Source organism: Nomascus leucogenys, chromosome 20 (assembly GCF_006542625.1).
Source record: "Nomascus leucogenys isolate Asia chromosome 20, Asia_NLE_v1, whole genome shotgun sequence".
Lineage (NCBI taxonomy): Eukaryota > Metazoa > Chordata > Mammalia > Primates > Hylobatidae > Nomascus > Nomascus leucogenys.
This window is the reverse complement of record NC_044400.1, coordinates 38,348,182-38,368,915: the sequence shown is the minus strand read 5'-3', so window position 1 is coordinate 38,368,915 and position 20,734 is coordinate 38,348,182. Positions and strand designations below refer to the sequence as shown.

The 20,734-nt window shown below is 48.9% G+C and overlaps 1 protein-coding gene and 1 pseudogene across 2 annotated transcripts in view; one reads left to right on the top strand and one right to left on the bottom strand.

Moving 5' to 3' along the window:
- TEC (tec protein tyrosine kinase) overlaps positions 1–20,075 on the bottom strand; it is a 148,010-nt gene extending 127,935 nt beyond the window's left edge. Inside the window, exon 1 of the mRNA XM_003258426.3 lies at positions 19,989–20,075. The gene's annotated coding sequence lies outside the window, so the exon portion shown is untranslated. The remainder of the gene's footprint in view (positions 1–19,988) is intronic.
- LOC100598748 lies at positions 7,702–8,483 on the top strand (annotated as a pseudogene). The gene has a single exon (XR_001114099.2). The product of XR_001114099.2 is annotated as an elongation factor 1-beta pseudogene (transcript).
- Positions 20,076–20,734: the final 659 nt, after the last annotated feature.

Here is a 20,734-nt window from a genome sequence, read left to right as displayed (position 1 = left end):
TACCAAAAGGGCACTTGAGAGAGTTTTGAAGTCAGACAGAACTGGTTTTAAAGGTCAGCTTTGACATTTACCAGCTGTATGACCTCAGGTAAGTAATGTAACTTCTCAGTAACTCAGGTTCCTCATTGTAAAATAGTACCTACCTCCTATAGATATTGTGGGAGGATTAAATGAAATAATTTACATAAATTGCTAAGCACGGTGCTTGACACAAAGTAAGTGATCAATCAATGGCAGCTATTATTTGTAAAAATAACAATAATGACAATTAGTATTATCAGAATAAGGGTACCACGTGAAGGGTGATCTGTGACTCCATGAAAGAGAGGGCAAGGTCAGCATTTGGATAAATCAGCCCTGGGTCACATATCATCAAGGACAACTGAGGACACAATGCAGAGGCCCAAATACAGAGTCAAAGCTAAGCTAACAATTCAAATCAATAAACACGCCAAGCAACTATTGTGCACGAAGCACCGGGAATACAATTATGAATAACACACATATGACTCCAAGGTAAACTACCATGAAGAATGACTATGGCTCTGTGACAGTATTCCTGGGGGAGGAGAGGTTGACTGAGGCTGCTTCTACACTTTCTGCCACAGGCAGAGCACTGGAGTGGTGCTGAGCATACAATAGAACAGTGCCATGGGACCAACTACCGGAATGCGAGGAAGAGACAGAAGGGCTACAATCCACCGCCCACCCTGCTAAAAATAATGCCTCTGTGGCCGGGCATGGTGGCTCACATCTGTTATCCCAGCACTTTGGGAGGCTGAGGCAGGTGGATCGCTTGAGCCTAGGGGTTCGAGACCAGTTTGGGCAACATGACAAAACCCTGTCTCTACAAAAAATTTAAAAAAAAAATATCAGCCAGGAGGGATGGTGCCTGCCTGTAGTCCTAGCCACTAGAGAGGCTGAGGATGGAGGATCGCTTGAGCTTGGAAGGTCGAGAGGCTGCAGTGAGCTGATACTGTGCCACTGCACTCCAGCCTGGGCAACAGAGCGAGACCTTGTCTCAAAAAAAAAAAAAAAGTCTTTGTGCACAAATTAGGAAAAAGTGTCTCTTCTTTTAAAAACTTTACTTCTATCGTCCTAAAAAGTGTTGCAGTAAATAAGCAAATCCACTGGGTCTACAATATAAATGACATCTCAGAATTTTGTAATGTATAACCTGCACATTATATATAGCAGTTCTGGGCACAGGCAGGGAAAATAAGATGGATGCTGAGAGGAGTTAGGGATGGGGATAGAGTGTCCAGGAGTCCCCGGTCCTTAGGAGACAAAGAGTACCTTTTGTATAGAGCTGCACTGTCCAACATGAGAACCACTTGCCACCAGCAGCTAATGAGCACTTGAAATGAAGCCAGTGTGAATGGCGAACCACATTTTTTATTTAATTTTAATAAACGTGAATTTAAAATGTAAAACTTAAGCAGTAAATAATATTTTTTTCCATTACTCACAACCTTGTTGTTTGGTAGAACTGCATTTCACTCTATCTGCTGCATTACAGAAGATGTCCTGTACTGTATTTCTCCCGACTTATTTCTACTATCTCAATAATCGTATATGATTACATGAAATTATAATATTTTAATATACGGCCTACATGAAATATATTATTAAAATTAATTTCACCTGTTGCTTTTTCCTTTTTCAAGGTGACTACTAGAAAATTTTAAATTACATACGTCGCTTACAGAATATTTCTATTCAACAGTGCTGCTATGAAGAGACATCTTAAGATCTATAGAGGTAAGGGGCTTGGGGTGACATCCAGAGAAACGAACTGCTTGGTTTTGTTTGAAATAGACCTTCACATTTCCTTCTAGGTTGTCCAGCTCTGTTTACAAGGAGGGAAAATACGACAGAGAGAGGAGAGGAGCATACCTCAGAGAGTAGAGCTCAGCAGAGTTCTGGACTCCAGCTCCATCACTTACCACTTACCAAGTGTTGTAGAACCTCCCTGAACTTCAATCTCCTCATTTGTAAAACGCTGAAAGTAATCTTCCCCACCTCAAAGGGCTGCCTGGAGGATTAAACCTGATACTCTAGGTAAAGAGCTTAGCATGGAGCCTGGCACATCATATATGCCCAATAGATATTTGGGATGTTTATTACTTGGGAATAAAGAAGGTGCAAATGAATGATTTCCTTTGTGTTATTTAGGTCAGTTTGCCACAGTACAAGAGGGTGCACCCTGTCCACATGCCTCCTCATTTATCTTTCTAGACTGAAAAGTTGGATGGAAGTATTTTCCTCAATCTTCTATACCATTGATAAATATATTTGTTTTCTTTAAATCCATTAGGTCTTTAAGACACATTAATGAGCAGTGAAAAAATTATCTTAGATGCTGAAGCAACATAAAAATGGGTAAAACTGGCATTTAATGAATTATTTGTGCCAACAGCTAACACTAGAAATTTTTGTTCCAAGTCATAAAGTTAGTGAATGTTTTCAGTTAACACTTTATAATATCTGAATCTCTTTCTTGAATCAAACATTGGAATGTACATCTACATGTACAGATCAATTCATTTTATCTAAATGAATTTTTTTTTTGTTTTTTTTTTTTTGAGATGGAATCTCACTCTGTCACCCAAGCTGGAGTGCAGTGGCACAATCTCAGCTCACTGCAACCTCTGCCTCCCAGGTTCGAGCAATTCTCCTGCCTCAGCCTCCCGAGTAGCTGGGATTACAGGCACGCACCACCACACCTGGCTAATTTTTGTACTTTTAGTAGAGACAGGGTTTCACCATGTTGGCCAGGCTGGTCTCAAACTTCTCAACCTCAAGTGATCCGCCCACCTTGGCCTCTCAAAGTGTTGGGATTACAGGAGAGCCACTGCGCCCAGCCCTAAATGCATTCTTTATTTCTCTGCCATTTTGCATAGACTTGAGATCAACTGTTTAGCTTTTTCATGTCCCAAGGGGTTCATGTAGACTGTATACTCCCTCTTGTGTGTAATTTATTTTAAAAATAATAACTAGACTAGTTCAACCACATCTATATTCTGATAAACATTCTGAGAAATGTCCAACTGTGCCTAACCTTTTTTCGTTTAGCCCTCTCCTGAGTCCTGATTTTCAAAAATATTTTTCCCAACTTCTTGCTGACTGAATTTACTCACCAGACTTTGTGTGGGGTCTTTTCTTTTGTTTTTTTTTTTTTTTTTTTTTTTTTGTTTTGCCCTGCCACAAACTCTTTTTATTATTATTGTTATTTTTTTTAATTTTTTTTTGCACACAAAAACAATAAACATTTTCTAAAAATACATACAAACAAAAAGATGCGTATCAAACATATTAGGAAGGTTACACATGGGAAGTCAGGGAATAGAAATGGGGGGTGGGAGTTAAAATAAGGTAGGGAGGGACTTTATGTGGATCAGTGATAATAACTCAATCCTCTATTTGACAAAGAAGAGGGAGAAGGAAGAGGAAGAAAAAGAAAGTGGGATAAAGGATCAGAAAGGGAGGAAAATAGAAAAAATTAGAGTATGACTCCAGGGTAGACCTGTTTTGTTGTCACTGAGTTGGTTGGTTGGTTTGTCTGTTGTATTTTTCATGTTTCGCCAAGTTAGCCAGACTGGTCTCGAACTCCTAGCCCGAAGTGATCAACCCGCCTCGCCCCCCAGAGTGCCGGGACCACAGGCGTGAGCCACCACGTCCAGCCCCAACATTGCTTCTGGCCTCCATTGTAGACCTCCCAGACGGAGCGGCTGGGCAGAGGCGCTCCTCACTTCTTCCCAGACACGGGGCGGCCGGGCAGAGGCGTTCCTCACTTCCCAGACGGGGCGGCCAGGCAGAGACGCTCCTCACTTCTTCCCAGACGATAGGTGGCCGGGCAGAGGCGCCCCTCACTTCCCAGACAATGGGTGGCCGGGCAGAGGCGCTCCTCACTTCCCAGACAATGGGTGGCCGGGCAGAGGTGCTCCTCACTTCCCAGACGGGGCGGCCGGCCAGAGGCGCTCCTCACTTCCCAGACGGGGTGGCCGGGCCGAGGCGCTCCTCACTTCCCAGACGGGGCGGCCGGGCAGAGGCGCTCCTCACTTCCCAGACGGGGCGGCCGGGCAGAGGCGCTCCTCACTTCTTCCTGGACGGGGCGGCCGGGCAGAGGCGCTCCTCACTTCCCAGACGGGGTGGCCAGGCAGAGGCGCTCCTCACTTCCCAGACGGTGGGTGGCCGGGCAGAGGTGCTCCTCACTTCCCAGACGGGGCGGCCGGGCAGAGGCGCTCCTCACTTCCCAGACGATGGGTGGCCGGGCAGAGGCGCTCCTCACTTCCCAGACGATGGGTGACCGGGCAGAGGCTCTCCTCACTTCCTAGACGGGGCGGCCGGGCATTGGCCCTCCTCACTTCCCAGACAGGGCGGCCGGGCAGAGGCGCTCCTCACTTCCCAGACGGGGTGGCCGGGCAGAGGCGCTCCTCACTTCCCAGACGGTGGGTGGCCGGGCAGAGGCGCTCCTCACTTCCCAGACGGGGCGGCCGGGCAGAGGCGCTCCTCACTTCTTCCCAGACGGGGCGGCCGGGCAGAGGCGCTCCTCACTTCTTCCCGGACGGGGCGGCCGGGCAGAGGCGCTCCTCACTTCTTCCCGGACGGGGCGGCCGGGCAGAGGCGCTCCTCACTTCTTCCTGGACGGGGCGGCCGGGCAGAGGCGCTCCTCACTTCCCAGACGGGGCGGCCGGGCAGAGGCGCTCCTCACTTCTTCCCGGGTGGGGCGGCCGGGCAGAGGCGCTCCTCACTTCTTCCCGGACGGGGCGGCCGGGCAGAGGCGCTCCTCACCTCCCAGACGATAGGTGGCCGGGCAGAGGCGCTCCTCATTTCACAGATGAGGTGGCCGGGCAGAGGCGCTCCTCACTTCCCTGACGGGGCGGCCGGGCAGAGGCGCTCCTCATTTCCCAGACGGTGGGTGGCCGGGCAGAGGCGCTCCTCACTTCCCAGACGGTGGGTGGCCGGGCAGAGGCGCTCCTCACTTCCCAGACGGGGTGGCCGGGCAGAGGCGCTCCTCACTTCCCAGACGGTGGGTGGCCGGCCAGAGGCGCTCCTCACTTCCCAGACGGGGCGGCCGGGCAGAGGCGCTCCTCACTTCCCAGACGGGGCGGCCGGGCAGAGGCACTCCTCACTTCCCAGACGGGGCGGCCGGGCAGAGGCGCTCCTCACTTCCCAGACGGGGCGGCCGGGCAGAGGCGCTCCTCACTTCCCAGACGGGGCGGCCGGGCAGAGGCGCTCCTCACTTCTTCCCGGACGGGGCGGCCGGGCAGAGGCGCTCCTCACTTCTTCCCGGACGGGGCGGCCGGGCAGAGGCGCTCCTCACTTCTTCCCGGACGGGGCGGCCGGGCAGAGGCGCTCCTCACCTCCCAGACGGTAGGTGGCCGGGCAGAGGCGCTCCTCATTTCACAGATGAGGTGGCCGGACAGAGGCGCTCCTCACTTCCCAGACGGGGTGGCCGGGCAGAGGCGCTCCTCACTTCCCAGACGGTGGGTGGCCGGGCAGAGGCGCTCCTCACTTCCCTGACGGGGCGGCCGGGCAGAGGCGCTCCTCACTTCCCAGACGGTGGGTGGCCGGGCAGAGGCGCTCCTCACTTCCCAGACGGTGGGTGGCCGGGCAGAGGCGCTCCTCACTTCCCAGACGGGGCGGCCGGGCAGAGGCGCTCCTCACTTCCCAGACGATGGGTGGCCGGGCAGAGGCGCTCCTCACTTCCCAGACGATGGGTGGCCGGGCAGAGGCTCTCCTCACTTCCCAGACGGGGCGGCCGGGCAGAGGCGCTCCTCACTTCCCAGACGGGGTGGCCGGGCAGAGGCGCTCCTCACTTCCCAGACGGTGGGTGGCCGGGCAGAGGCGCTCCTCACTTCCCAGACGATGGGTGTCCGGGCAGAGGCTCTCCTCACTTCCCAGACGGGGCGGCCGGGCAGAGGCGCTCCTCACTTCCCAGACAGGGCGGCCGGGCAGAGGCGCTCCTCACTTCCCAGACGGGGTGGCCGGGCAGAGGCGCTCCTCACTTCCCAGACAGGGTGGCCGGGCAGAGGCGCTCCTCACTTCCCAGACGGTGGGTGGCCGGGCAGAGGCGCTCCTCACTTCCCAGACGGGGCGGCCGGGCAGAGGCGCTCCTCACTTCTTCCCGGACGGGGCGGCCGGGCAGAGGCGCTCCTCACTTCTTCCCGGACGGGGCGGCCGGGCAGAGGCGCTCCTCACTTCTTCCCGGACGGGGCGGCCGGGCAGAGGCGCTCCTCACTTCTTCCCGGACGGGGCGGCCGGGCAGAGGCGCTCCTCACTTCTTCCCGGACGGGGCGGCCGGGCAGAGGCGCTCCTCACTTCTTCCCGGACGGGGCGGCCGGGCAGAGGCGCTCCTCACTTCTTCCCGGACGGGGCGGCCGGGCAGAGGCGCTCCTCACTTCCCAGACGGGGCGGCCGGGCAGAGGCGCTCCTCACTTCTTCCTGGGTGGGGCGGCCGGGCAGAGGCGCTCCTCACTTCTTCCCGGACGGGGCGGCCGGGCAGAGGCGCTCCTCATTTCACAGATGAGGTGGCCGGGCAGAGGCGCTCCTCACTTCCCAGATGGGGTGGCCGGGCAGAGGCGCTCCTCACTTCCCAGACGGTGGGTGGCCGGGCAGAGGCGCTCCTCACTTCCCTGACGGGGCGGCCGGGCAGAGGCGCTCCTCACTTCCCAGACGGTGGGTGGCCGGCCAGAGGCGCTCCTCACTTCCCTGACGGGGCGGCCGGGCAGAGGCGCTCCTCACTTCCCAGACGGTGGGTGGCCGGGCAGAGGCGCTCCTCACTTCCCAGACGGTGGGTGGCCGGGCAGAGGCGCTCCTCACTTCCCAGACGGGTGGCCGGGCAGAGGCGCTCCTCACTTCCCAGACGGTGGGTGGCCGGGCAGAGGCGCTCCTCACCTCCCAGACGGGGCAGCCGGGCAGAGGCGCTCCTCACTTCTTCCCGGACGGGGCGGCCGGGCGGAGGCGCTCCTCACTTCTTCCCGGACGGGGCGGCCAGGCGGAGGCGCTCCTCACTTCTTCCCAGACGGGGCGGCCGGGCGGAGGCGCTCCTCACTTCCCAGACGGGGCGGCCGGGCAGAGGCGCTCCTCACTTCCCAGACGGGGCGGCCGGGCAGAGGTACCCCTCACCTCTTCCCAGACGGGGCGGCCGGGCAGAGGCGCTCCTCACTTCTTCCCGGATGGGGCGGCCGGGCAGAGGCGCTCCTCACTTCTTCCCGGACGGGGCGGCCGGGCAGAGGAGCTCCCCACGTCCCAGACGGGGCGGTGGCCGGGCAGGGGCTCAGGAGGCTGAGGCGGGCAGAGCACTGGGCGTCAGGAGCTGGCGAGCAGCGTGGCCAACATGGCGACCGCGCACCTGCAGCCAAACGAGAAAAAGCAGGCAGCGGTGGCGTGCGGCGGCAGTCCCAGGCAGTCCGCGGCGCGGGCAGCAGCAAGCTGAGTAGATTGCAGCCTGGGCCACAGAGGGAGGGAGGGAAAGGAAGGAAGGAAGGAAGGAAGGAAGGACAGACGGACGGAAGGAAGGAAGGAAGGAAGGAAGGAAGGAAGGAAGGAAGGAAGGAAGGCAGGCAGGCAGGCAGGCAGGCAGGCAGGCAGGCAGGCAGGCTGTGTGGGGTCTTTTCAAAATCACTTGGAAAATCAGTTTATCCCTGGCTTCCCTGCTTATTTATTTAATTCTCTTTAAGAACTCTAGCGAGCCTTTTTCCTCTCTTCAGCGCGGGGCGCCCACAACTTGCGCGCTCTCTTTCTGCTGCTCCCCAGCTCTCAGATACAGCCGACACCATGGGTTTCGGAGACCTGAAAAGCCCCGCCGGCCTCCAGGTGCTCAACAATTACCTGGCGGACAAGAGCTACATCGAGGGGTATGCGCCATCACAAGCAGATGTGACAGTATTTGAAGCCGTGTCCGGCCCACCGCCTGCCGACTTATGTCATGCCCTACGTTGGTATAATCACATCAAGTCTTACGAAAAGGAAAAGGCCAGCCTGCCAGGAGTGAAGAAAGCTTTGGGCAAGTATGGTCCTGCCGATGCGGAAGACACTACAGGAAGTGGAGCTACAGATAGTAAAGATGATGATGACATTGATCTCTTTGGATCTGATGATGAGGAGGAAAGTGAAGAAGCAAAGAGGCTAAGGGAAGAACGTCTTGCACAATATGAATCAAAGAAAGCCAAAAAACCTGCACTTGTTGCCAAGTCTTCCATCTTACTAGATGTGAAACCTTGGGATGATGAGACAGATATGGTGAAATTAGAGGAGTACGTCAGAAGCATTCAAGCAGATGGATATGGAATTAAGAAACTTCAAATACAGTGTGTAGTTGAAGATGATAAAGTTGGGACAGATATGCTGGAGGAGCAGATCACTGCTTTTGAGGACTATGTGCAGTCCATGGATGTGGCTGCTTTCAACAAGATCTAAAATCCATCCTGGATCATGGCATTTAAATAAAAGCTTGAAAGATTAAAAAAAAAAAAAAATCTAGCGAATTTGTCTAACATGGTTCACCTCTTTCAAAGGGGCAGCCTCTCCTCCGAAATGTTATATTTGCTTAAAACAGTATAAATCCACTTTCCCTACTTCCTTACACATACACTCATGCAGAATTAATTTTAGATTTCATTCATTCCACAAAGTCCAAGGAAAATTCCACAGACACTACATTAAATTTACCGTGAGTCTAAGCAAGCCATTACCTTCTATGAGGCTCTTTTTTCTCATCTGTAAAATCGGCATAATATGCTTGCCCTTTGCCAAATAGAACAAGCCATCTCCTTGTTCATGACTGTGTATAAAACACTCTCAGAGAAGCTCAAAGTCCTTTACAAGCATTAGGCCACGAATCTTTCTCAAGTGAACTGTTAATTATGTGTCATTATAGTTTGTTGAATAGATGCAAAACCTGAAGCACAGGAAAATAATTCCAGTTAATAGTTAACTTAGAAATCCATGCAAGGTAATGAAACAATATGTATAAAAAACCCCGTGACTCATGTTTACCTACGTAACAAACCTTCACATGTACCCCCACACCTAAAATAAAAGTTAAGAAAAAAGAAATCCACCTAAGGCTTTAAACATTAGACCATGATATCTAGAAAGACGACAAAGGGGCTGGGCGCGGTGGCTCATGCCTGTAATCCCAGCCCTTTGGGAGGCTGAAGCTGGCAGATCACTTGAGGTCAGGAGTTCGAGACCAGCCTGGCCAATGTGGCAAAAGCTCACCTCTACTAAAAATACAAAAATTAGCCGGGCATGGTGGCACGTGCCTATAGTCCCAGTTATTCAGGAGGCTGAGGCATGAGAATCGCTTAAACCCAGGAGATGGAGATTGCGGTGAGCCGAGATCATGCTACTGTACTCCAGCCAGGGTGACAAAGTGAGACTCTGTCTCAAAAAAAAAAAAAAAAAAGAAAGAAAGAAAGAAAGATGTCAAAGGGAAAATGTGAACAGGAGCTCACTCCGCTGTAGTTCTTTATCAAGAAACTACATTAATGCAAAATTCTCTAACGTTGCTGGTTGCCTTGCACAACTTACTGAGCCCTGATTACTCAAGCAGTAGAGAAATGGTGCAATGGATAGGAAGGCTGGAGTTTCCTGAGGACATAAGATGCCTTCCCGGGTCACACAAGTTTCATAAACTCTAGACCAGGTACTGAGGTCAAATGTCATTGCACAGTGACATAACAACTCTTCCATGTTTTGTTACTGATGCTTGGAAACTTTTTCTGTAGACATCCAATAAGATGAAATGAGGCTCTACACATTACCAACAAGAACACAGGCTCTGCAAATGACCTGTCAGGTTCTTCTAGTTTTATCTGACCTATAACTGGGTACATAACATGGCCTCAAGTCTTCTGGCTCTTCTTGTCCTCACGTAACAGGGATACTGTAATTCTAAAAGGTCAAAAAAGAGAAAAAATGGAAACTTCACATAGCTAGTGAGTTATTTTATGACCTTCTAAAACTGATGAATAGAAGCTAGAAATCAGCCAGGTGTGGTGGCTCACACCTGTAATCCTAGAACTTTGGGAGGCTGAGGCGGGAGAATCACTTGAGGCCAGGAGTTCGAGACCAACCTGGCCAACATAGCAAGACCTCATCACTACTTAATTTTTGTTTCAATGAGCTGGGTGCGGTCATATGCATCTGCAGTCCCAGCTACTCAGGAGGCTGAAGCCAGAGGCTGAAGCTCAAACCTTCTATTTGAGCGCAGGAGTTCGAGGCTGCAGTAAGCTATGATGATGGCACCACTGTGCTCCAGCCTAAGCAACAGAGCAAGGCTCTGTCTCTAAAACAAAAAAAAGAAAAAAAAAAATCTAAGTGTCCAACAACCGGGGAGTGGCTCCAAGTACCACCGTATGCTAACATGACAGAATTACCCAAAGAAAATTATGCATGGACTAATTACAATGTCATAAAGTAACTATCTGTGTATAAATAAAGATTGTAGAATTTGGAGTTACATAAACCGTTGTAACATAATGCTCCTTAATTATTTTCTAGAACATTGCTAAAGATTTATTAAAAGTCAGCTGATAATAGAGATGACTGGAAGGGGATTCACAAAGATTCTCTCTGGAATGGTTTTAGGGTTATTTTTAATTTCTTCTTTGTAAGCTTCAGTATTGTTTACATCTTCTAACAAGGAATATATAAAACTCTACAAAATGACAATTTTTTTTTTTTAACTGATGGCAAGGAGAGTCCAAGGAACACACCAGGTGTCTGAGAACCTTGGTGGCACCCAAAGATCAAACTTTTGCCTGGGGGAAGCAAGAGGGTGTGTCAACAGCTCTGAGCCTAAAAAATGTCTTCTGGCTAGGACTCCAGAACTTATGAACAAGAATTATTTCATGCAATGCTTCTATAACTGGTTTAAGTATGTGACAAAGACACTGACAATCCTTAAAAAAATTTAAAAGCACGTATACCTAAATTTACATGTCTGACAGCATTCAAACCCAGTTAAATTGTATTTCTGTTTCCCTGCATGGTTAAAGGATCAAGCATTTTTATCACCCAAGCAGGAAAATGAAGAAATCAACTGCCTTCTACGAAACAAAAATAACCCTAATGGTAAAAACTAACTTTGTTGCACGCTTAAATCATATTGGCAGAAAAATGAACCTTTAAATCACTCTTGTAAGAAAAAAAGCCAGTTTCATTTTTGGAGCAGTCGTGTGGAAATCCCACAAGTCGTGGTTGAAACATAATATTGAGAAGTATATGAGGACATTAAGAGTTTCTAAGGAAATAGCAACAAAAGACATCATTGGAATTCCATGCAGGATAAGAGAAGAAAACTCAAAGCTTTTTCCTACTAAATCACATTATAATGTCACCAAAATTAAAAATAAAAGGAGTAGGATACTTGACACGGAGTTTCACATTGTAAATATCTCATATAGTATATGACAAGTTAAAGTTTGTCGCTTTGATACTCTATTGTAAGCATTTCAAGGTTAAAAGCTTTAACCTTGAAAAACAAATGACATATAGTTACAAAAGGAAAAAGTATATATTGTAGAAATCCAAACAAAAGTGTTCCTTCTTTAGAAACATAAAACTGATGAGATAACATAATGAATACTTACTTCCCTCCCTCCTCCAAAAGCCATTCTTTGTAGCCATAAAAACCAAGATAATCATAACACTATGCTAAGAAAAAATATATGGATGGAAAATAATGATAATACTGTATATTGTCCTTTCAAGAATGTTTTCAGTGAAGAATATTTCTGAATAATATAAGAAACAATACACTTGAGAAAATTTAAATTGAATGCTCTATATTTCAATCCATATATAGAAAAAGTGACATGAAAGTCTAATCAAGAATTTAGAGAATTTAGGCCGGGCGCGGTGGCTCACGCCTGTGATCCCAGCACTTTGGGAGGCCGAGGCGGGCGGACCACGAGGTCAGGAGATCGAGACCACGGTGAAACCCTGTCGCTACTAAAAATACAAGAAATTAGCCAGGCGTGGTGGCGGGCGCCTGTAGTCCCAGCTACTCGGAGAGGCTGAGGCAGGAGAATGGCGTGAATCCAGGAGGCAGAGCTTGCAGTGAGCCGAGATTGCGCCACTGCACTCCAGCCTGGGCGACAGAGCAAGACTCCGTCTCAAAAAAAAAAAAAAAAAAAAAAAAGAATTTAGAGAATTTAGATTGTTGGGTACAACTTGGGTAATTATGACCAAATATATATTTTTTTTTTTGAGATGGAGTCTTGCTCTGTTGCCCAGGCTGGAGTGTGGTGGCGCGATCTCAGCTAACTGCGAGCTCTGCTTCCTGAGTTCAAGAGATTCTCCTGCTTCAGCCTCCCGAGTAGCTGGAATTACAGGCACGTGCCACCAGGCCTGGCTAATTTTTGTATTTTTAGTAAAGATGGGGTTTCACCATATTGGCCAGGCTGGTCTTGAACTCCTGACTTCAAGTGATCCACCTGCCTCGGCCTTCCAAAGTGCTGGGATTACAGCCATGAGCCACCACACTTGGCCTAAATATCATTTTTTCTTAACTGTAAAGTGTCCAAAATTATCTGGAAAATTCATTCAGTATATTAAGTACTTGCTTGGTACCATGCTTTCCCTAGGAAAGAACTTCTGTGAAGACCCAGCACATTACAGAAAAACTATACTGCATGGAAAAGGGAGGTTCCAATGACTTCAAAGGCTTTGTTTAGAAAAGGGAAGGATGCTTGTGGAAGCACAATGGGAGGAATGAGCTCTGCAGTATCCCTACTAGCCAAGCTTTTGTTCACAATGGTGCCTGGTGGTACCTGCTGAAAAAGCCTTTTTAACCATCTGTCATCCTCCAAAGATAAAGTAACTATTGCACTCACTCCGTTGTCACAATCGCCAGCACTCCTGTTTTCTGTATTGCCAATGCATAGCTGCCATCATGGGAAGATACAGCTTTGCTTTTTCTGCACAGATAAGATGGCTTAGGAACAATTCTCCTCCTACTTTTGTGGAAATTGACTCTTGTCATCACGTGTGTAACCATAAACAATGTTGATGTTACGAAGCAACTGGGAGAGCATGCTGGAAGTTCACAGCCCATTAAGGGAGCCTGAGGAATGACTCAACCGATAAAATGACATTGGGAAAGTTGTGATCATCCACAAACGGCAGGGTAGGTCAGCCCAGCCAGAAACAGGAACTTGGTGCACATTCCAAGAAGGGCACAAGTGGAAAGGGAAGTAAGGGTGCTGCTGCTGGTAAGGCAGTTGTGTGATAAACTGGCCTCCAGAAGGAAATAATGATAACTTCCATTGAGGCCACATGGCCATCAATGACACCAATCCCATCTTTCAGATTAAAATAATATTGGACTTAATAGAAGCTGCACTTCACTGAAAGGTAAAACATTCAGAGGTCAAGATGGCAGAAAGAGTCATCCTAAACAAAGTGAATTCAAGAAACAGGAACAATAGGCCAGGCGGTGGCTCACATCTGTAATCTCAGCACTTTGGGAGGCCGAGGCAGGCAGATCACCTGAGGTCAGGAGTTCGAGGCCAGCCTGGCCAACATGGTGATGTACACTGTCTCTACTAAAAATAAAAAAATTAGCCGGGTGTGGTGGCGCACACCTGTAATCGCAGCTACTCGGGAGGCTGAGGCAGGAGAATCACTTGAACCCAGGAGCCAAGATCGTGCCACTGCACTCCGGCCTGGGTGACAGAGCGAGACTCTGTCTCCACCCCCGCCAAAAAAAAAAAAAAAAAGAAAAGGAAAGAAAAGAAAGAAAGAAAGAAACAGGAACAAGGGCTCTATGCCAGTAACCTATGTACCACCCAACCTAAGGTTTTGCCCCCTATGACAACTATGATCAATTGGTAGTGGACACTTAGAGTTGTATATGAAGGCATCTGAGGTCCAAACTGGGCTCAGCGGCCCAGCCTCATCCGAAAATGTTTCCTGTGGGTAGACGAAGGGGAAAACGGCAACACACTGCTATGACTGAATGGTGCCAGTCTCTGGATAGAGATTGGTAAAGAAATTATATTCCAGCCACTATTAGCAGACTGGAGAGAAACCTCTACTTTCTCTCTCTTCTGAAAGCCTAAGACAATGACAATAAAGAAATTTTTTTTATTTCATGTATAAATCAGCAAGGATGGAGAGAATGAGTGAAGAGACAATAGCAAAAACATTTTGGTGGAATAAGCAGAAGCCAAGAAATAATCTGATTTACACCACGGAATCTCCAAAAGGCTAAATAATTAAAGGCAATTGCACCCTCTATAAAAAGAGAGGTGGGCTAAAAAATTAGTGACTTTTTAAAGTCTTTTGAAAAAGCTGGATCCCACAGATCCCTTTGGCCACTCCAAGCAGTTAGGTGACTGCCCCTTCTCTACCCCAGCAAAAAACCTGGAGTTTCCTCCCTACTCCTTCACCCTTCAGGGGGCCTGTACACAAACAGCATGGAGGGGTTACATGCACATCTGCATACTGGATGCTGAGACTTCCAGTCTTCTTTTCCACTTAGATCCCAGATTACTGGCAACCAGGCTCTCTGTCAATCTCTGGGGAAAAGATTGGAACAGGCTTCTCTGAGGACTCCCACCAGCCCAAGAGGTAATGACCACAGAGGTTCCCCAAATAAAAAGACCAGCCAGATTCCCCCCACCATGAATTCCCCAGACAACAAGCTCATCCACATCTTCAGCATTTTTTTTTTTTTGAGACAGAGTCTCCCTGTGTCGCCAGGTTGGAGTGCAGTGGCACCATGTCGGCTCACTACAACCTCAGCCTCTCAAGTTCAAGCGATTCTCCTGCCTCAGCCTGCTGAGTAGCTGGGATTACAGGCACATGCCACCACCATGCCTGGCTAATTTGTTTTATTTTTAGTAGAGATGAGGGTTTCACCATGTTGGCCAGGCTGGTCTCGAACTCCTGACCTCAAGTGATCCGCCCACCTTGGCCTCCCAAAGTGCTGGGATTACAGGTGTGAGCCACCCTGCCTGAACCCCAGATCTTCTGCTTTTTAATCCCCCTCTCAAGTGTGAGCAGATAACCAAGGGCATTAGTTACACAAGGAAAATTTCTAACATGAAAGAGAAGAAACCAGGCTGGGCGCGGTGGCTCACGCCTGTAATCCCAGCACTTTAGGATGCTGAGGCGGGCGGATCATGAGGTCAGGAGATCGAGACCATCCTGGCTAACACGATGAAACCCCGTCTCTACTAAAAATACAAAAAATTAGCCGGGTGTAGTGGCGGGCGTCTGCAGTCCCAGCTACTCGGGAGGCTGAGGCAGGAGAATGGCGTGAACCCGGGAGGCGGAGCTTGCAGTGAGCCGAGATTGTGCCACTGCACTCCAGCCTGGGTGACAGAGCCAGACCCCGTCTCAAAAAAAAAAAAAAGAAAGAAAGAAAGAGAAAGAGAAGAAACCTAAACAAATGAAGACAAAAGCCACTTGGGAAATTGAATCTGTGCAGGAAGGAAAAAAAGTTGCTCCACAAAATCATTAAGCTTCTCAGGGAGAAAGGAGAAGACATGGACACTATAAAACAAAAACTAGAAAGAAATAGACACCTAAACCACACACAAACAAATACATATGTATATATTCAGGCAACCAAAAAAACAGAGATTTCAATTTTAAATATTCATGATTACAGTCATGAAAAACTTATTTTTGGCCCAGTCCAAAACAGCCAATATCTGAACAATATGAGTTTCTCATAGATACAGAAAATAGAGGGGAAAAATTACCAATTAGATAGATAGATAGATAGATAGATAGATAGATAGATAGATTTTTTTTTTTTGAGACAGTCTCAATCTGTTGCCCCGGTTGGAGTACAGTGACTCGATCTCAGCACACTGCAACCTCCGCCTCCTGGGTTCAAGCGATTCTCCTGCTTCAGCCTGCTGAGTAGCTGGGATTACAGGGGTGAGCCACCACGCCCAGCTAATTTTTGTATTTTTAGCAGAGACGGGGTTTCACCATGTTGTCCAGACTGGTCTCGAACTCCTGACAGGTGATCTGCCTGCCTTGGCCTCCCAAAGTGCTGGGATTATAGGCATGAGCCACCGCGCCTGGCCACCAATGAGATAATTTAAGAAAATTTCCCAAACTGAAGAATGAAAGTTTCCAGATTCAAAGAGCCCAACACAATGGATGAAAACAGACCCAAACCTAGGCACGGCGTCATGAAATTTCAAGACTGTGGAGGCCAAGAGAAAATTCTATAAACTTCAGAGAGGACCCAGCAAATTGTAACCTGTACACAGATTACAGGAAAAAGCTGAGGAATCAGTACAGTTCTAAATTTCTCAACAGCAATACCACAATGTGGAAGTCAATAGAACAATGCCTTCAAAATTGCCATCTTAGAAATCTGCACTCAGCCAAACTATCAATTGTCAGTTGAAAACAGATATTTTCAGGCATCTACAGTCTCAGAAAAGTAGACCTCTAGGCATCCTATTCCAGGAAGCTCCTTTAGGATGGGCTCTGCCAAAAGAAGGAAGTCAACCAAGACAGGAAGACATGTGCTACAGGTACCAGGAGATCCAACACAAGAGACAAATGATGAGAATCTCCAGAATGATGACAAAGGGAACCCTTGGGGTGACAAGTGTACCGAAGGCAGCCAGTCTGGATTATAGCAAGCCAGTAGGCTCAGGAACAGCTTCTTGAGGAAAACGAAATTGACAAAATACCTGGGAGAATTTGGAAAACTGGCCAAGAGCTGTGGGTTTAATCAATGAAGAGTACAAGATAAATAAAATGAACAAACAAATCCATTATTAACTCCAAGGAAAATAAAAAGTTATGCTTGGTCATGCCTGTAATCCCAGCACTTTGGGAGCCCAAGGCAAGTAGATCACCTGAGGTCACGAGTTTGAGACCAGCCTGATTAACATGGAGAAACCCCATCTCTACTAAAAATACAAAAATTAGCCGGGCGTGGTGGCGCATGCCTGTAATCCCAGCTACTCAGGAAGCTGAAGCAGGAGAATCACTTGAACCCAGGAGGCAGAGGTTGCGGTGAGCCAAGATTGTGCCATTGCACTCCAGCCTGGGCAACAAGAGCGAAACTCCGTCTCAAAAAAAAAAAAAAAAAAAAAAAAGTTACGCTTGGCTTAGCTGTGAATTTTGATCTAACTATTATTCAATATTCTGTTTTAACCGACTGCAAGAATGGGAAAATAGGGAAGCTGTACTTGCATTGGGGGTTGGAGGGAAAAAGAGAGCCAACTCATCATCTTCCACAGTGGGAAGTCAACAGATAATGCTTAAAATTGAAAAATCAAGAAATATCAACTACAAGCCACAAATGGCAAAGAATTACAAGTGGTTGTTTCTGGAAAGGGAGAAATGTAACTTGGATAAAAGTTTAAAACTATAAACCATAACAAAACAAACTTTGGCTTCTGTGCAACACATTTTTACATTTGTTTGCTTTTTCTTTGTTTCCCTAATAACAATCTGTTTTGAAAAAACCCACCCTTGTTTCTCTAAACAAAAGAGTATGTAATTTTCTACATGTATACTACAGAAGCTGTGGTCATCTGAGCTCTGAGCAGTCAAACATGGTGGGGAAATTAATTGTTACAATCCAGTCCCAGAAGAATTGGTTGAGCTGGGGTAGTGACAATAAGGCAAGCCCAAGCAGAGGCGTGTTTGGAGGTGGAGGCAACTACTAAGCCCCTCCCCTCTGGGTTGTTTCTTATTTTTCCACAAACCTTTTATAATAGCATAACCACATCGTACGGGATAATTTTACAATTGCCAGTGACCATGAGCCAATTTCACTTTTTTCCAACAGACTTGAATGCCCAATTTGTGATTGTAATTAGTCCAACCAAGGCAGCTGGCCCCCAAGACTGTTGATCTGGGTTTGACTTCATTAACTCCACTTTGCCTGCTGTAGACTGGACAAGAAGGGAGCATAATAAAGGCTCTGAAGCAACAGACATACATCCAAGGAGCATCCACGGGGAACCAGCACCATGCTGAGGATCAACACTCATGCTGACTCTGCAGACCAAGTACCCCTGCCCTGAACAATATGGTGATTCGTCCAGGGGTAAGAATCTGGGAGGGGTGGGGTGGAAGCTAAGGAGCTGGAAGAGCTGGGGCAGGGAGGAGAGGCACCAACCTGGTCAACCTGGCAGAACCTGTAGGCAGAGGTGTGGCTGGAGGCCCAAGGCCCAGTCTCCCAGCACTCTGGATGCCCGGAGGAAAGCAGAGAGGCCTGTAATTCTTCCCCAAGCGTAAAAGTAGGCCAGACACTGCTCACAGCCCTTCCAACCTCCCTGTCAAGGGTCAACTTAAGGAAGCAAACGTTGCCATTCTCTGAGCTTTATTTTCCATGGTTTGGTAAAACATAGCTGCTGCCCTTGAGTAACTAGCTGCTGAGAAAACATGATTATCTTGATAAAGTATAAAGTAGGTTGAAAATGCTAGTGCATACATTAATATTCTATATCCTTTCCTATTTGGGAAGATGTGAAAATTCTACTTGGACCTATGTGGGGCAAAGGTATTGCCACCTAGAGTAGAGCACTGACTGCATGAGTTTACAACACTTGCCTATACAGTTCCACAGACCAAAATGTACACACCCTTGTGAGAAGAGTCAAGATCATTAACATAACATTAACATAAACACACCACAGTAAGCATCTGCGTTGGCAAGAGTGTAATATATGGATCAGATTAACTGGAGTATGGGGAAAGTTTAAGTCTTCCGTAAACACTGAAAATGTAACTAAACTAAAAAATACTTTCAAACACATAATGTGAAAGTTACCCATACTTCTATTTTCCCCTTAGAAATAAATCCTAATATCCCTTACTCCAGGTGACTATTGCAGAGTAAGCAGCTACCAGTGTCACGACCTAAACTGTTAAATCCCAGACTTCATTTGGGAGATCCGCTGGTTTGTTTCTTCCCAGCTCTTTAGCAGAGAATAATCTAGAAGTGAGTAAATTCTCAGAATTTCCCAAGAGGAAAATGAGCATTAACTGGAAAAATACAAGGAATACGCGCAAAACTTATAACTGTTTTGGATAATCTTCAAACCCACTTAGCCACCAGCCATCCTGTTGTTCCAAGTTAACATTAAGATCAATCTTTCGAATCAAATATTCCAGTTTCCAAAGAATAGCAATGGATGAGATTGTTTCCAAACCTGGTACACAACACCATGTTACACGTCCACGGGAAAAATAAAATAAAATCCACAAGAAATTTAGGATTAAAGAAAATTAGGAAAGTGTACACTCCCAGGTCAAGGCCCTAGTTTTTCCAAGAAGTACATATATTTGCCGGGCACCTGTTTTCAATATTCAAACACAACTTCCCGGGGCGAGGTGGGCGGGGTATTGGGGGGGTGGGGAAGAGAACGTGAACTTCACTGGGTGAGTCACGTGCAACTGCGGAACATCTTGGCCCATACTGCTGATTTTTTTTTTTATATACTTTAAGTTCTAGGATACATGTGCACAACGTACAGGTTTGTTACATATGTACACATGTGCCATGTTGGTGTGCTGCACCCATTAACTCGTCATTTACATTAGGTATATCTCGACACTGCCAAAGTTCAATCAAGATCGCGCCGCTGCCCAACCCGAGAGGAGGCATCAGCCCTGCCTGCTGCTGGGACATGACCTCAACGCTGAACTTGCCGCGGGGCGGCCTCAGGCCTGGAACTTCAGGAAAAAGGGTCAGGTGTTCCTTTGGAGAGGTCAGTGCGGGAGTTGGGGAGGTGGAGAATCTACCGCCGGCAGGAAGGCGAGGCTGCGCCACTGCGCGCACCTGTCCCTCCTTCCCGGACCGAAGAGGGGACCCAGAGACGGCGCGCCCGCGCCCACTGCGGCACAGAGGGGAGAAAATCCTTCCCCGTTCCTCGAGGGGCGTGTGGAAGCCGCCTCTTGCCGCGCTCATCCCCGTCCCCACCCGTCCTCGCCCGGAGTATCGCACTCCCTGGGCCGCCTCAACCGGCCCGCTGCGCCCTTACCTGGCTGAAGCGCGGTTGCTGCGCGTACCTGGGGAGACCGCGAGGTGCAGTCTGCGCGGCAGAGTCCGGAGCCTAGCGCCCCAGAGTCCAGAGCAAAGCGCCCCGCCCCGCCCCCTGATCGCCCCGTCCCGCCCCCGATCACCCCGCCCCGCCCCGATTGCTCGCCCAGTGGACGCACTTCCCCGCCTCTGATCGCGCAGGCCCGCCCATTCCTCGATCGCCCCGCCCAGGTCGCTTGGGCCCTGGGTGGCAGGTTTGCGCAGCCCTGCGGCGATTTCAAGGCAAGTGACCGGAATGGGTCGGAAGCGCGTCCCAGTGAGTTTCAGGGAGCGTCCCTTAGGTTTCCGGGGGCGGCGTTGAACCTCCCTAGCCCCAGGCTTCCCATCCCAGGAGACCCGCCCCTCGAGGCTCGAACGCCCCTAGCCAGGAGAGCCCCGAGTAGTGCCACTTGTGGAAGACCAGGCGCCTGTCGGAATTAGGAACCGCACCTCCCCTTCCGCTAAGCGGTGGGAGGCCCGGCGGGTGACACGGGGCAGTGGAGCCATGCAGCCTATTTTACCAAAAGAGTAAGTGGTTTTCCTGTGAAACCCGAGGCAGCAGTGCATATATGATACACTTAGAGGGTCACGTGCACTATTAATGTGTTAACATTAAACTCGCTGAAGAGTAGAAAACACACGTAAGACCTAACTGTGTGCCAGGCACTGTTCTAGGTACTTCGCATGTACTAAAAGTTCTCTGAAGCA